Source organism: Octodon degus, unplaced genomic scaffold (assembly GCF_000260255.1).
Source record: "Octodon degus isolate 3935 unplaced genomic scaffold, OctDeg1.0 scaffold00031, whole genome shotgun sequence".
Taxonomy (NCBI): Eukaryota; Metazoa; Chordata; class Mammalia; order Rodentia; family Octodontidae; genus Octodon; species Octodon degus.
In genome coordinates this window covers 11,656,164-11,671,816 of record NW_004524607.1, presented here as the reverse complement: position 1 = coordinate 11,671,816, position 15,653 = coordinate 11,656,164, and the positions used below count along the sequence as shown (strand labels likewise).

At 41.5% G+C, this 15,653-nt stretch overlaps 1 protein-coding gene and 1 long non-coding RNA gene across 2 annotated transcripts in view; one reads left to right on the top strand and one right to left on the bottom strand.

Moving 5' to 3' along the window:
• The window catches only part of LOC111816389, a 19,659-nt gene extending 14,871 nt beyond the window's left edge, over positions 1–4,788 (bottom strand). Inside the window, exon 1 of the long non-coding RNA XR_002820793.1 lies at positions 4,554–4,788. This is a non-coding gene — a long non-coding RNA (uncharacterized LOC111816389). The remainder of the gene's footprint in view (positions 1–4,553) is intronic.
• Positions 4,789–5,037: 249 nt separating this feature from the next.
• CUNH7orf50 (chromosome unknown C7orf50 homolog) overlaps positions 5,038–15,653 on the top strand; it is a 146,431-nt gene continuing 135,815 nt past the window's right edge. Inside the window, exon 1 of the mRNA XM_023713429.1 lies at positions 5,038–5,058. The gene's annotated coding sequence lies outside the window, so the exon portion shown is untranslated. The remainder of the gene's footprint in view (positions 5,059–15,653) is intronic.

Genomic DNA, 15,653 nt, shown 5'->3' with positions numbered 1-15,653 from the left:
TATTTATTTTTTATTTATTTATTTTTTCAGTACCAGGGATTAAATTTAGGACCTTGCGCTTGCCAGGCAAGCACTTATTCTACTGAGCTATCTTCCCAAAAATTGTTTCTAATAAAGACAAACAGTAACTACTTGCATGAGAACTTAAAACTAATCACATTTTTCTCCTATCAATAGCCACCAAGAATGTAACTACAGGCCTAGACAAATTTGCCCAAAATATTGTCTTCCCTCAAGACCAGAAAGACTAGCAGCAGTGGCCAAACAACAATGTAGGGGACTAGATCCCTAACAAATAAAACAAGGTGCTATGTTTGTCCCTTAAAATAACTTCTTCCCTTGTCAATAGGTCCATAATAATTTTTTAAAAAGCAAGCAAGCAAACAAACAAAAAAGCACAGCACAAAAACTGGTTTACCAGCCAGGAATGGGGGCACACACACCTATAATCTCAGCACTCATGAGGTTAAGGTGGATTGCTGCAAGTTTGAGAACAGCCTGAGCTACACAGTGAGTTAAAGTCCAGCCTGAAATATAGTGAGACCTTGTCTCAAAAACAAACAAACACAAAAATAAAAAAAAATCTGGCTGACTATGCTTCCAAAATCCATTTTTAAAAAAAGAAACTAAGTCATAGATGTCCTTGGAAAATATCTAGAATCTTGCAGATACAGGAAGGGTATGTGTCCCCATGTGGATTGTCTGACTAATGGCAAGTCTGTCACAAGCTGATTGGCAGCCCCCAACAGTGGCCATTCTGCCCATGCTTTCTGTTCAGAGAGATCAGAACAGTCTTTGGCATCTGGCATATAACTACTGATCAAGAAAAAGAATGCAAAGCCATGTATATTCACTAGGGAGGGATGGCAGGGTCACATTTATTCTCTTGTCCAGTGTTCACTCCTGCTTGTCTAGTGTTGGTTCCTTTCTGCAAATATGCAGTATCCAAATGGTAACTGCTTAAAGGGATATAATCTGCCTTGACGTTCCAGGGGCAGGCCATATTGACGACATCATGCTAGTCAGACTTGGTTCATGGAGTGTCAAGCATTCTGGGGTTTCCTGGCAGGACATGTGTGTATCAGGGAAGAGGATGTGAACCTCCAAACTTTAATGTTTGGCCAAGAATGAGATCTTTTATGTCTAGTGATATGGATATGAAAGAACATTCGCCTTTTGTCCTCAAAACAGACAAATTGCACCTTCTCTCCTGCAGAAGAGAAATTCTCAAGTGGCCCCTACCTCCTGCTGACCCTTGACCCTGGATGAGCTGGCCTTCTGAATAGACAGAGAAGTGAGAGGAAGTCACTTTTGAGATGAGGCCACAAAGAGGCTATGCATGTGTACTGCATGTGCCCCTTCTTGCTCACTCTCAGGGACACCACCTGCCATGTCCTAAACTGCCCTATGGAGAGGTCTTTGGTAAGTTGGCCATGGGAAGCTGAAGCCCTTAGTCCAGTGTCGTTAGAGGAGCAACTCCTTCCAGTATCTGAGTGAGCAGGCTTGTGAGTATATGGTCACAGAGAAGCCTCTAGAGCAGCTCTGGCAGACATTCTGGCTATACCTTGACTTGTGACAGACTTTGTGGCAAAGGCACAGAGCCATGTCCTGACCCAAGAGATGGGAGAAAATAAATATTCTGGGTTGCTAAATTTTGTGTTCATTTGGGATGTAGAATGGTACACAAGTAGTCTTCTGCCATTAAGTGGGAGTCTCTCAGTGTCTTTGGTGTTTAGAGGTTGCCTATCTCATCTTTCATATTGCCACAACTAATTTGTTGGGTAGCTTGAATGTAAATTGATTGATTGATTGATTGACTGATTGATTGTAGTACTGGGGATTGAACCCAGGGAGTGCTGAGCTATCCCTCAAGCTCTTTTTTTTTTTTTTAAAAAAAAATGTATTTAGTACAGGGTCTACAGGGTCCCACTACACAAATTGGACTTGAAATGATCCTCTTGTTTATAGCCTCCCAAGTGCTGGAATTACAGGCCTGCACCACCATGCCCAGTCTCAATGAACCTTTGGGGCAGGGCCAGCACAGTATGCTGGGGATCAAACCCTGGTTGCTTCATCTGCATAAATCAAACTCTTTTTTGTTTGTCATTTTGAGACAGGATTTGTGGGATTGCCCAGGCTGGCCTTGAAATTGACATTCTTTTTTTTTTTTTGCAGTACCGGTGATTGAACTCAGGACCTTGCGCTTGTCAGGCAAGCACTTAATTTTACTGAGCTATCTCCCTGGCACAAAACTGACATTCTTTCACCTCAGTCTTTTTTTGTTTTTCAGGACCAGGAATCAAACTCTGGACCTTGTGCTTGCCATGTAGGTGCTTATACTGCTGAGCTATATCCTCAGCCCATCTCAGCTTCTTGTCTAGCTGAGACTACATGTATACACCACCACACCTAGCTGATTCTGAGTTCTAAATCAGGTACATAGAGCACAGTGAAGGCTCTGCAGGCTGCCCCAATGTTCTAGAAGACCTGATGTGTCATGTGAATGCAAACACCAAGAGGCCCCAGGTTGTAGACTAAAGCTAGGGCTTCTGCCATGCAGGATTACACACCTTGCAAGGAGGGCTGTGTGCCACAGACCCTGTAGGAACTGAGATACTACTGGACCTTACATGACAAGAGACTGAAGCTGCCCCTCTGACTCATGAAATCACTGTTTCCAGTATGAGTGGGTAGATTACCAATGTAATGTGAAGAAAACAATACACTGTTTTTCCTGATTTTCCACAGTGTTTTTTTTTTTTCACAACTGGGATTGAATTCAAGCACTTCCGCATGCCAGACAAGCGCTTATTCTACTGAGATATCTCCCCAGTCCCTTTACAGTGTTCTTTTTACCTGGTGTGATAGCACATATTTATAATCCCAGCCTTCTTTAGGCTGAGGTAGGAGGATCTCAAATTCAAGACCAGCATGGACTACATAGCAAGACTTTTGTCTCATAAAATAATAAAAAATAAAAAAAAAAGGTTTCATCTTTTTAGGTATTCTAGGGGGTGCTGGATGTAATCCACAAGCAATTAATTAAGTTTTTTTGTTTTGTTTTGTTTTTTGTGCAGGGTCTCACTATGCAGTCCAGACTCATAGTGCTCTTCCTGATTTCTGCCTCCCTAGTGTTAGGATTACAAGCACCTGACCCCATGCCCGGACTCTGCCATCTCACCTGGCTAGTAGTACTAGTAATCCTGACTCATAGAAATGCCATTTCAGAAGCTCAGGTAAATTTCATTAAGTCCCTCAAGGACTGGGCTAGTCTACTACTGTGTAATTCCCCCCATTCTACAACTTTTTCCAATTCCAACCCAAAGATGGGACCCCTGTCTGCAGTCTCCTGTCAGAATTCCTGTTCAGGACACTATCTTTTCAGCTTCCTTTTCTAGAACCCAGTAATCCCTGAGTGAAAATGACCCTAAATGTGTAAAGGGTTAATAGAGTTTTGTGCCTTGTGAAAAATTATAAAAACCCCTTGTGCTTCCTGTTATCTGCTCTAAGAAATGTGTTCTCCCTTTCGGCTCAAGGCTGTTCAACAATAAATAACTGTTTCTTGTCAAGGCAGCAAGCTAACACAAACTCCCTCCCCAACCATCTTCTGTAACATAGTCAGCTTAAGATGTACCTTATAAAAATATGCACTTATCACTAAGCTGTGAAAGACCTTTTAGTTATGAACAGTTTGCAGCTGTGTCAAATGAATGCAGTTTCTGTTGTTATGTACTAGATAACAAGTTTGCTTACCAAACTGGATGTGATTTCTGTTATAAATACCCCCTTGCTACCTACGTTTGGGGCTGATCAGCCTTCTCCTGCAAGAGAAGTGGCTGATGGACCTGAGCTCAGTAAATAAAAGGCTCTATTCAAATTTCTATCTGGCTGATCTGGTTCCTATGCAGAGTTGACCCATAACAAATGTTACACTAACATTCCTTAGTTCCCTTTTTCTTCTGATTGTTGGCTTTATATTTTACTACTAAAGTACCACTTTCATGCCATAAATAAAACTTTCTTTTTCTCTCTTTTCTTTCTTTTTTCTAATCTGGTATCGCATGGACAATGAGTTCAGAATTCTTTTTCCTTATTGGGGATGGAATTTAGGACCCCATAAATGGCAAGCAATTTAAGTAACTATCGCAGAGCTACAATCCTAGCCCTTTAATTTACCATAGTATTTATTTGTGCTATTTTGAAACAGGAGCTTACTAACTTGCCCTGGATGGGCTCAAATTTACAATCCTACTGCCTAAACCTCTAGCTAGGATTACAGGTGTGTGTCACCGCGCCCAACATTATTAGTTTTAAGAATTGAAGGACTAAACAGATTTTTTTTTTTTTTTTTTTTTTTTTTTTAATTTTGGTACAGGGGACAATCCCCGGGGAATGAACTCAGGTCCTCGGGATTGAACTCAGCACCCTGCGTTTGCCAGGAAAGCGCTTATTCTACTGAGCTATCTCCCCGGCCCTCAACAGAATGGTAGACTTTAACCTGGATGGCGCCAGGCCACCCCATTGCCCGCCCCGACCTCCAGGCGATGTCTCACCTGAGCTGCTGTCCTCGCGGAAACATCTTCATCATCTTTGTGTATTCAGCGTTCCTAACCCTGTTGAAGTTTTACATGGTGACAAACGCTTGTGCAACAATTCCTACTCTGTTTTTGTTTTTTATTACCAGTCCTTCTGCACCCTGGCTTTTAAAAATTCAGCAGGAGCCCGACACCGACAGCGGGAAACCCTCCCCCCTCTATGCCTCAGGTGAACTTCTAGTCAGCCCGCAGCTCCGCGTCTGCCTTTGGTCAAGTTGCCCTGGCAACCCGCGGCTCTCGCAGTAACCAACGTCTCCTGGAGATGACGCCACGGCCTAGCTCTCAGGCTGGCACCGCCTCCGCGCGGTAGCCTCTTGCTATTGGCCGTTGGGAGAACGTGAGGCAGTTCTTGCCCAATGGGAGGCGCAGCTTGCCCGAAGGCGGGACTGGCGCGTACCTGAAGCAGGGGGCCTGCCGGAAGCGAGCCTAGGCTGTAGGGTTTGTCGCACGCCGGTGAGTGCAGGTAGGTGTGTGGGCCGTAGCCGGTGCCAGGCACACTGGTGTAGGGTGGAGGGTGTTGAGGAGCCTGCGAATTAGGTGGCGTTGCGCGTGTCGGCGGCTGTGGCTGCTCCACGTGGGTGGGCGGAGTCCTTTCTGTGGCGCGCAGGCGGCCCCAGGAAGGCGAGGTCGCGTAGTCTGTTTTTGGCTGGACTGTGCTCAGGAGCTGAGATATCCCGGGCTCTAGGTGCGGGGGGCAAGCACTCTTAACCCACGCTGTGGCATCTCTCTTCTCTATAGAGTGGGTTAGCACTTGGAGCCCTCGTTACCTGCTGAGGCTTTTTGCTGCTTGATTTGGACGGTAAGCACTCTCTGCGTTTCCTTTCCCTGTTCCATTTCATCCATTCCTTCGTTCTTTTACCCAGAAAGCTGTCCTTTGGTTTTCTCTCGTGTGTAGGAATTATTCTAAGAGCAGTGAACCGTGTAGCAGTGAATGTGTATAAGGGACATCGATCTAATCAAGTGAGCTTGCATGAAGACAGGCAGATAATAAGATCGCATATAGAGTGATAAGTGCCAGGGAGAGTCGAGGCATGGTGGCACATGTAATCCAGCACTAGAAAGGCAGAAAACAGGAGGATCATTTCAAGTCCAAGCTGTGTAGTAACACCCTGTACCAAATACATTTAAAAATAAATAAGTAAAAATAAAAGAAGAACAACAGAAAGGAACCACAAAACAGAACAAGAAATTAAACAGAGAGGAAAAGTAGGGAACCTACAGCAGGAAAATAACATGATAAAAAGAAAGGGTACTAGATTCCAGAATGCTGTTTAGGCATACCTGGAGACACAGGAAGTAGTTGATGCTTGGCGTTGGGATGATGGTGGGCTCAGAGCAACTGTGGTGACCAGATTCATTTCGGCCTTGCAGAGGAGAGGGTGGAAGAAGTTGTCTGAAAGGCCACTAACCCACATGAGTAGTTCAGAGTGTGGCCTAGGACTGGAGGAGACCCACAGGTCAGATGTGGAAGCCACGATTCTGCTCCATCCACTAAGCTCTTGAGAGCTTTGGTAGCAGGGCCCAGATCCACCTTCAGAAGACCTTTGCTGGTGGTGCAGGATGTGCCCCTATAGGGCCTTCCCAGACCACAGCAGCAGTAATGTGGATGACCTGGGTGAGATGGGGCAGCTGGCACTGTGGGTGGTATTTTTACATTAAAAAATGTGAAGAAAAAAAGTGTTTGGTGGCTTTTTTGTAGGCTGACTTATCTTTTCAAGATCTTATGGAGATGCTTTCTAGCCCTGCAGATCTGCAGGTTTTCCTGGTTTTGCTAACTTGGCCTGAGCCATGATGGAAACTAGGTTTCTTGGCTTGGCAGTCTTTCTTGGGCTTGTCTCACCCTGCTTCATACCACTGGAATTGTCTGTTGGCTTTCTGAGGGCTATTTTTTTTTTCTTAAATTTTAAAGAGTAAAAATAATGACACAAAATTTCAAAACGATAGTAGCAGAGTAACAATGGGTAGTGCATTGCTTGTTATCTTCAAAGTAGTTGCTCAAATTATAAAATACGGGCAAAAATTGATCAAATGATATAAGCACAAACCTTTTCAGTGAACTCATAGATATCAGTAGTATAGCTAAATCAGTCTTGCATGTCTAAAACATATTGTGTGTGTATATATATATATATATATATATATATATATATACTTTTTTCCTTTCCTGTCCTAGTTTCTCTTTCCTTTTGAACAGTTTCTTTCCATTTCCCAATTGTAACTTTTGAATTTTACTTACTTTTTCAGCTTCTTACACTAGGTAGACAATGTAATGTTTAGACATGTGAGACTGATTTATTTCACTTATTAGTATAGTCTCAAATTGCATCCATTAACCATAAAAGTCTCAAGTTTATCCTTTATAGCCGAGTAGTATTCCACTGTATAAAATGTATCACATCTTTTAAATCCATTCCTTGGTTAATGAGCATTTGTCTTGTTTTCAAAATTTAGCTGTGAAAAATTGTGTTGTTATAAACATGACTGCACATATATCACTGTGGTCTGTTGTTTTTAATTCTTCTGGTAAAATACTCAAAAAGAGAATAGCTGGATTGAATGGAACCTTTAATCCTAGCTTTTTGGTTTTGTCTTTTTTTTTTTTTTTTCAGTACCAGGGATTGAACTCAGGACACTGTGCTTGCCAGGCAGGCGCTTAGTCTACTGAGCTATCTCCCTAGCCCTTAATCCAAGCTTTTTGAAGCATCTCCACATTGATTTCCATAGTGGTTGCACCAGTCTCCATTCAACAGTGGAGATGGGTTGTTCCCCCCTCCCCGTACCCCTCCAGCCTTTGTTATTGGTTGATTTCCTGATTGTGGCCATTCTTTCAGGGGTGAGATGGAATCTCGGTGTTGTTTTATCCTAGTGACCAATGATGTTGAATGTTTTTTCATATATTTATTTCCTATCTGTATTTCTTCATCTGAGAAGTGTATGTTACTACAGATATTCTAGGAAGAGACAGAAATGACCACAACTTCAAGAACTACAATGGAGAGCCAACAATATAGCTTAGTGGACTAAGCACCTGCTTAGGCAAGTGCAAGGACCAGGGCTTGATACCCGGTACCCCTTGCTGTACTGGTCCCGCACCCAGGCGCAATGAGCCAGCGAATGAGTCCAGGCATGGTGGCACATGTAATCCCAGCACCAGGGAGGCTGAAAACAGGAGGATCATTTCAAGTCCAAGCTGTGTAGTAACACCCTGTACCAAATACATTTAAAAATAAATAAGTAAAAATAAAAGAAGAACAACAGAAAGGAACCACAAAACAGAACAAGAAATTAAGCAGAGAGGAAAAGTACAGCAGGAAAATAACATGATAAAGATAGACCAATACATATTGGTTATAACCATCATGTAGAAGATGGCCATTTTTGGACTGTGTTTTTAAATTTGGGGAGTCTAATTTCTTTTAATTCTTTATATGTTCTAGATAGAAGTCCTTTGTCTGAGGGACTGTTAACATTTTTTTCCCACTCTGGGAATTGTGCTCTCACTATGTTGGTTATACATTTGATGTTCAAAAGCTTTTTAATAAGATGAGATCTCAGTTTTTGATTCTTTGAAGTATTTCCCTTGCAGTTTCAGTTTTGTTTATGAACTTACTCTGTCCACACCTATGTCTTTGAGATAGCTACTTTCTCTTCCAATAGAAGTGTTACTGTTTTAGTTAGATTTTTGATACTTTTTTTTTTTTTTATCCTTTTTAAAAATGTATTTGATTGTTACAGGGTCTCACTATGCAGCAAGGACTCATAGTGATCCTCCTGTTTTCAGCCTCCCCAGAGCTGGGATTCCAGGCATATGCCACACTCAGGGACTCTGTGGCCAGCTCAGCCTGCTCTGGGGGTGGGGCTGGCTCAGTGTGTGGTGCCAGGGATAGAACTGCTGTCCTTGTGCTTGCCTAAACAGGCACTTTAGTCTGCTGTTATCTCACTGGCCTCTTCATTTTGACTTTAGTACATGGTGGTGGACATGGATCTAACTTTAGTCTATGGCATGCATTTCTTCCACCACCACTTATTAAAAAGGCTTTCTTCCAGTGAGTATGTTTGGCCCCTTTGTCAAAGATTAGTTGGCTGAGTAAGTTTGTAGTTGTGTCTGTATCTTCTAGTCTGTTTTATTGATTCTCAGGTCTGCTTTTTGCCACTACCGTGCTGATTTTATATAGTAGTTTTGTAGAATAATTTCAAGTCAGAGATTGGTGATGCTTCCTGCCTTTCTTTTGTTTCTCAGGATTGCTTTTGCTATTCTAGGTCTCTTCTGGTTCCAGATGAATTTTAGGAATTTTTTCTCTAGGTCTGTGAGGTATACTTACAGATATTTTAATTGGGATTGCATTGCATCTGTACAACAATTTTGGGACTATGGTCATTTTCATAATGTTGATTCTTCCTATCCAGGGGCAAGGAATATCTTTCCATTTTCTGAAATCATCTTTGTTCTCTTAAAGTACTGTAATTTTCAGTGTATAAGTATTTTACTTCTTTTGTGAGATTGATTACTAAGTATTTATTTTTTTTAATGTTATTGTGAAAGGTGTGGTTTTCCTAATTACTTTCTCAGTATGTTCATTGTTTGTGTAGAGGAATGCTATTGATTTTTGTGTGTTGACTTTGTATCCTGCTACACTACTGAATTTGGTTATTAAATCAACAAGTCTCGGCTGGGGAGATGGCTCAGTAGAATAAGTGCTTGCCTAGTAAACGCAAGGGCCTGAGTTCAATCCCTGGTTCCACAAAAAACAAAAACAAAAACATGTCACTGCTAAATGGTAAAATTGAAAAGGCAAAGCACAGAGGATTTTGAAGACAATAAAATTATTCAATATGATGCTGTTAAAACAAAACAAGCCTCTTGGTGGAGTTTTGGGGGTCTTCCATGTAAGGTAATTGTTTATTTGGGCTTGTTCTTTTTTCCTGATGCAAGAATTTATTGCTATAAATTTCTGTCTTAAGACAGCTTTCATTGTATCCCACAGGTTCCAGTAAGTTGTATCTGCATTTTGATTGTAAATATTGTTTAATTTCTTCTTTTATTTCATCTGTGACCCATTGATTGTTCAGGAGGGTGTTATTTAATTTCCATGTATTTATGGAGTTTTTGCAGTTTCTTTTGTCAGTAATTTCCAGTTTCATTGTGCTATAGTCAGATAATATGCATGGGATAATTTCACTTTCTTTGCACTTACTTAAGCATGCTCTGTGTGCTCATACATGGTTTATTTTGGAGAAGTTCCATGTGCAGCTAAGAAGAGTGTGTATTCTGATGTTGTTGGGTGGAACACTGTATAAAGGTTTACTAAATCCATTTCTTTGCAAATTTTGTTTAGTTCTGCATTTCTGTGCCGATTTTTTTTTGCCTAGTTGATCTATCTCTTTGTGACAGTGGGACCTTAAAGTCCCTCATTACAATAATGTTATTGCTCATTTTATTTTATTAAAAAAATTTTTTTTTTAATTTTAGGGAAGGGTCTACAGAATGTTCAGGGTCTTACTACTAGATCAGACTCATAGTGATCCTCCTGTTTACAGCCTCCCAAGAGTTGGGATTACAGGTGTGCGTCACCACGCCCAGTCCCCATTGCTATCTCAGAGCACCCTGGGTGCGGGGCTGGTGTGGGATGGGCACGGCAGGCCCCGGGGATTGAACCCCTGGCCCCTGCGCCTGCTTGCAAGTGCTTAATCTGCTGAGCTATTTGGCTGGCCCTCTCATTTGATTTTTCATGTCTATTAAAATCTGTCTTATGTAGTTGGATGCTTCTACCTTGGGTGCATATATATTTATGATTATTATCTCTTCCTCTTGCAGTTTTCCTCTGTCAAGTATGTAGTGACCTTCTTTATTTCTTTTAATCCTTCTTGGTTTGAGGTTGACATTGTTAGCAACCGGAATAGCTATCCCTGCTTTTTTGTGGGTTCCTGTCACATGGAGTATTGTTTACCGTCCTTGGACTTTTTGAGTTAAATGTGTTTCTTGTATGTAATATATTTTTGGATTGTGTTTCTTGAATCATTGTACCAGTCTGTTTCTTTTGACTGGTGAGTTGAGGCCATTTACATTGATGGTTGTAACCAATATGTATTGGTCTATCTTTGTCATGTTATTTTCCTGCTATAGCTTCCCTACTTTTCCTCTCTGTTTAATTTCTTGCTCTGTTTTGTGGTTCCTTTCCATTGTTCTTCTTTTTTTAAAACTTATTTATTTTTAAATATATTTGGTACAGGGTGTCACTACACAGCTTGGACTTGAAGTGATCCTCCTGTTTTCAGTCTCCCTAGTGCTGGGATTACAGGCATGCACCACCATGCCTGGACTTGGTCACTGGCTCAGCGTGCCAGGGCCTGGGACCGGCATAGCATGGAGTAGTGGGTATCAAGCTCTGGTCCTTGTGCTTGCCTAAGCAGGCACTTAGTTCACTAGGCTATATTGTTGGCCCTCCATTGTTGTTCTTGAAGTTGTGGTCATTTCTGTCTCTTCCCAGAGTATCTGTCAATTTTCTTTGAAGAGTTGGTTTTGTGGTCATGAATTTCTTTGGTTGTTCTGTCATGTAAGTATCTTTCCAATTTTTTTTTTTTTTTTTTTGGTGGAACCAGGGATTGAACTCAGGTACTTGAGCTTGCCAGGGAAGCGCTTATTCCACTGAGCCATCTCCTGGGCCCAAGGTTTTTTTTTTTTTTTTGCTCTGAATGCCCTCAGGCGTGGTTTGGCTGGCTGGAGTGTTGTGGGAATCGAACTACAGCAACCTGAGGCTGACAGCTTTGTGGAAGCAGCCACTTAAAGAACTGAGCTATGGCCAGGCCCCCGGAAGTATCTTACCTATCCATTAAATTTGGTAGTTTTGCAGGGTACATCAATCTGGGTTGGGAGGTGAAATACTTCACTCCCAGTTCTTCTTGATTTGATGGTTTGTGTTGAGAAATTTGCTGTGATTCTGATAGGCTATCCATTATTGGCAGTCTGGTCTTTTTTGTAATAGCATTTCATATTCTGTTCTTTTGCTGAATTTCTGGGATCTTGATTATTATTTGTCTAGGTGTAGATCTATTTTGATTCTGGCTAATTAGAGTTCCATATGCCTCACTTATACATTTGTCAGTTTGTTTCCTCATGCTTGAGAAATGTTCTGCCACTACTTCTGCAAATAATCTTTTTATGTCTATTTGTGCTGACCCCCCACTGTTTTGTAGATACCTATCAGTCATATATTGTTTTTCTTTGCATCATCTTGTATGTCAGTTTCTTTCCTCAGGCTTGGGAAATTTTCTGCTACTACTTCTGCAAATAGTCTTTTTATGTCATTTGTGGTCCCCCTGCTGTTTTGTTGATACCTATCAGTCATATATTGCTTTTCTTTGTATCATCTTGCTGCTGCTGAATTGTTATTTCCTGGTTCCTTGTTATTTTTAAGAGCTCTTTCCTTTCATGTTCATTATGCTGTCTTCAAGGTCTCAAAGTCTATCTTCATTTTTGTTCAGGTGGTTTTGCCAGCTTTCAATGGAATTCTTAATTTCCTAGATAGCTGTTTGATTGTGTTTCATACTTTCTAGTTCTTTCCTGTGTTGTTCATTCAATATTTTCATCATTTTTCTATTCTCTCTTTTTTAACCTATGTCTTTAGATGTGCTGAACAATTCTTTCATGATTGTTGACATTTTTTTAAATCTACGAGATTATTTCTGATCTGATTTTTTTCTATAGCCTGATGCAGTTTCTTTTTTTAATTAGAAATTTTTATTTATTTATTTATTTATTTATTTATTTGGCACAGGGTCTCACTATGCAACTCAGACTTGTAGTAATCCCCATGTCTCAGCCTCCCCAGCACTTGGATTACAAATGTGTGCCACCACACCCTGATTTGGTCCCTGGCACAGCTGCCCAGGGCTCTGGGGCTGGCATGGCATGTGGTACCAAGGATTGAACCCGAGTCCTTGCACTTGCTAGGCAGGTGCTGAGACTGCTGAGGTATCCCCCACACACTGATGCAGTTGTTTCTTTACTTCCATTGCTATCATTTCAGAAATTTTAAGTGAGTGACTTTGAAGTTTTTCTATGTCTTTGTCTCCTGTGCTTGTTCTGGGTGGGCTGGTAGTCTGAGATTGCTATTTGCTACTTTGTTTTGACATTTTTGGAGCTCCCAATGTTCACTCAGGCTCTGTAGCAATGGGAGGGGCCAGGACATGGGTCAGCAAGGCTCCTAGGACAGTGGGGTGGGGCAGGGTGAGGTAGGCTCACCGAAGCTCCTACAGTGAGGAGTTCAGTGTGGCTTCTATCATGGTGAAGGCAGGAGCAAGCTGCAGCTCACGATGTCTCTAAGGATGATGGGAGTGGGGGGGTGCCCAAGGCTCTTGTGATGGTTGGGGGCGCAGATAGGGCTCACCAAGGCTTCCTCAACTGGTGTTGGGGGGTAGGCCGAAGCTCAGCAAAGGGGCAGGATTCAATGGGTCCCCATAGCTGTCTGGTATCCGCCTGCCTTCAGTGATGGTGGGATAGGCCACCACAGATCAAAACTCCTGTGCTGGTGCTATGCACGGGCCATGTTTACTGATTCTAGATCTTTTCTTTCTTTCTTTTTTTGTATTTAGTACGATGTCTACAGGATCTCACTGCACAGATTGGACTCACAGTGATTCTCCTGTTTTCAGCCTCCCAAGCGCTGGGATTACAGGCCTGCGCCACCATACCTCATCTCAGTCACCCTCTCAGCATGCCCTGGGGGTAGGGTGACACAGCATGCTGGGGATCAAACCCTGGTCTCTGTGCTTTGCCTGAGCAGGTGCTTTAGTCCTCTGAGCTATCTGGCTGGCCCTAGAAGTAATCTGTTGGTTTCCTACTCTGATAGGTAGTTGTGCTTCACTTTCTTCATCTTTCTGTGCTTCAGGGTCACAAAGATGGATGGGTTAGGGAATATAAAGCATTTGGGAAGGACCTGGCCCGGATAAGGTCTCTGTGAGTATGGCATCCAGTAGTGAGTTCAGTGTCAGTGGAAATGATGAGTAGCTAACTAAGCATCCCCAACACCCTCTGAATCATCTTCCACCCAACTCCAAATGGAGGGGAAAACTTCCGAATTGCCTTACAGAAATTAATCTGAGTCACTAGCTATCTATAGAAAGGCCTATGAGGAAATGATATGGTCAAGGGACTGACAATGTTGCCAGGTTGTCCACACTACTGGTACAGCCTTGGTATAGCCATGAGTCTCTATCTCTACTGTAAACATGATATATTAATTCAGTGGCACACAAAAAGGCTTTCTACAACAAGCATTTGTGCACAGATATTTCCCATTTATTATTTCTTAAATAGCATTCAAGCATTATATTTTTAAATTTGTAGTAATTTGGCACAGATTTTAGCTTTTATTTTCTTTTTTTTTTTTAATTTTATTTATTTATGTGTGTGTGTGTGGCCAGCTCAGTCCACCAGGGGGTGGGGCTGGCTGGCATGTGGTGCTGGGGGATTGAACCGCGGTCCCTGTGCATTGCTAAGCTTGTTCTAAGTGGGTGCTTTAGACCACTGAGCCATCTCACCAGCCCAACTTTTATTTTCTTAAAACTAAATTTATGGGGTTCTGCAGCTGTCACTACCATCTAACTTTAGAATGTTTTCTTCTTCCCAAAAATATACCCTGTACCCATTAACAGTCACTCCCACTTGTCCTTTCCTTGCCCTCACCCTAAAACACCACTAGCTGCCTTTCAGTTCTAAGATGTACTTATTGTGAATTCTTCATGTAGGTGGAATTACAAATAATATAATTCCGTTTTTGGTGGACATTTAGGGTTTTTTCCATCTTCAGGATATCATGCGTATTTCTGCTAGGATCACTAGTATACACACTTTTATGTGGGTGTACTTATTTCTTTTGTATGTGTACTAAGAGGTGGAATTTCTTGCATACATGGTAACCACATACTTTTAATTTTTTGAATAAATACTAAAATGTTTTCCACAGTGCTACATTATTTAGACCAACAATAAAGGAGAATTGCTGTATCTCTATCCTCAGTAGTATTTACTATTATTTGTTTATGTACCCCCTTCCCCCAGGGTCTCAGTTTGTATCCCAGGTTAACCTTGAGCTCCTGCCTTAGCTTCAGTGCTATGATAACTCCTTTTGCCACCATATGTGGCTGTCATTTTCATTTTCATTTCTTTCTTTTTGTTTTTTTTTCTTTGTACTGGGGACCCACTCCAGGCATTTGTGTACTGAGCTACCTCCCTGAACTCAGCTCATCTGTTATTCCAGTGAGTATGAAGTGGCATCCTTTTTGATTTGCCCTTCCTAGATAACTAATGAAATGGAGCATCTTTTTTTTTTTTTTTTGTGCTTCAGTATGTGTTAAAAGCCTTTGCTTGTTGTAAAATTGAGTTATGTTATTGCTAAGTTGTAAGAGTGCCTCACATATGTATTACAAACAAGCATCTTGTCATATATATGATTTACACATACTTTCTCTTATACTGTAAGGTGTCAGTTCACTTTCTTGCTGGCATTGTCCAAATCACAAAAGTTTATAGTATTCCAATTTCTCCATTTCTTCTTTCATTGCTTGTGTTTTTGATTTCGTATCTAAGAGACCATTGCCTATCTGAGGACATGAAGATTGTGCCTGTGTTTTTCCTAGGAATTTTATATTTTAACTCTTACAGCCAAGTTGATGATTAATTTTGAGTTAAATTTTGTGTACAGTGTGAGGTAGGACTCTGCATTCATTGCTTCTTCTGTGGCTGTCTGGTTGGCCCAGCACATTGTTGAAGAGACTGTTCTTGGAATTGTCCAGGTACCCTTGTTAAAAGTCAGTCCACCAAAAATGAAAGAAGTTGTTTTCTAGAACAGACATTCATTGTCTCTTTTAAGTCACTCTCTTATTAACAGAAACTGCTTTAGCCATGTGTGGTGGCACAGGCGTGTAATCCCAGCACTTAGAAGGCTGAGGCAGGAGGGTCTCCATGAGTTCAAGGCCATTCTGGACTACATAGTGAGTTCAAAGCTAGCTTTAAGTACACAGTGAGACCCTATCTCAAAAAAGAAAAAGAAAAAAAAA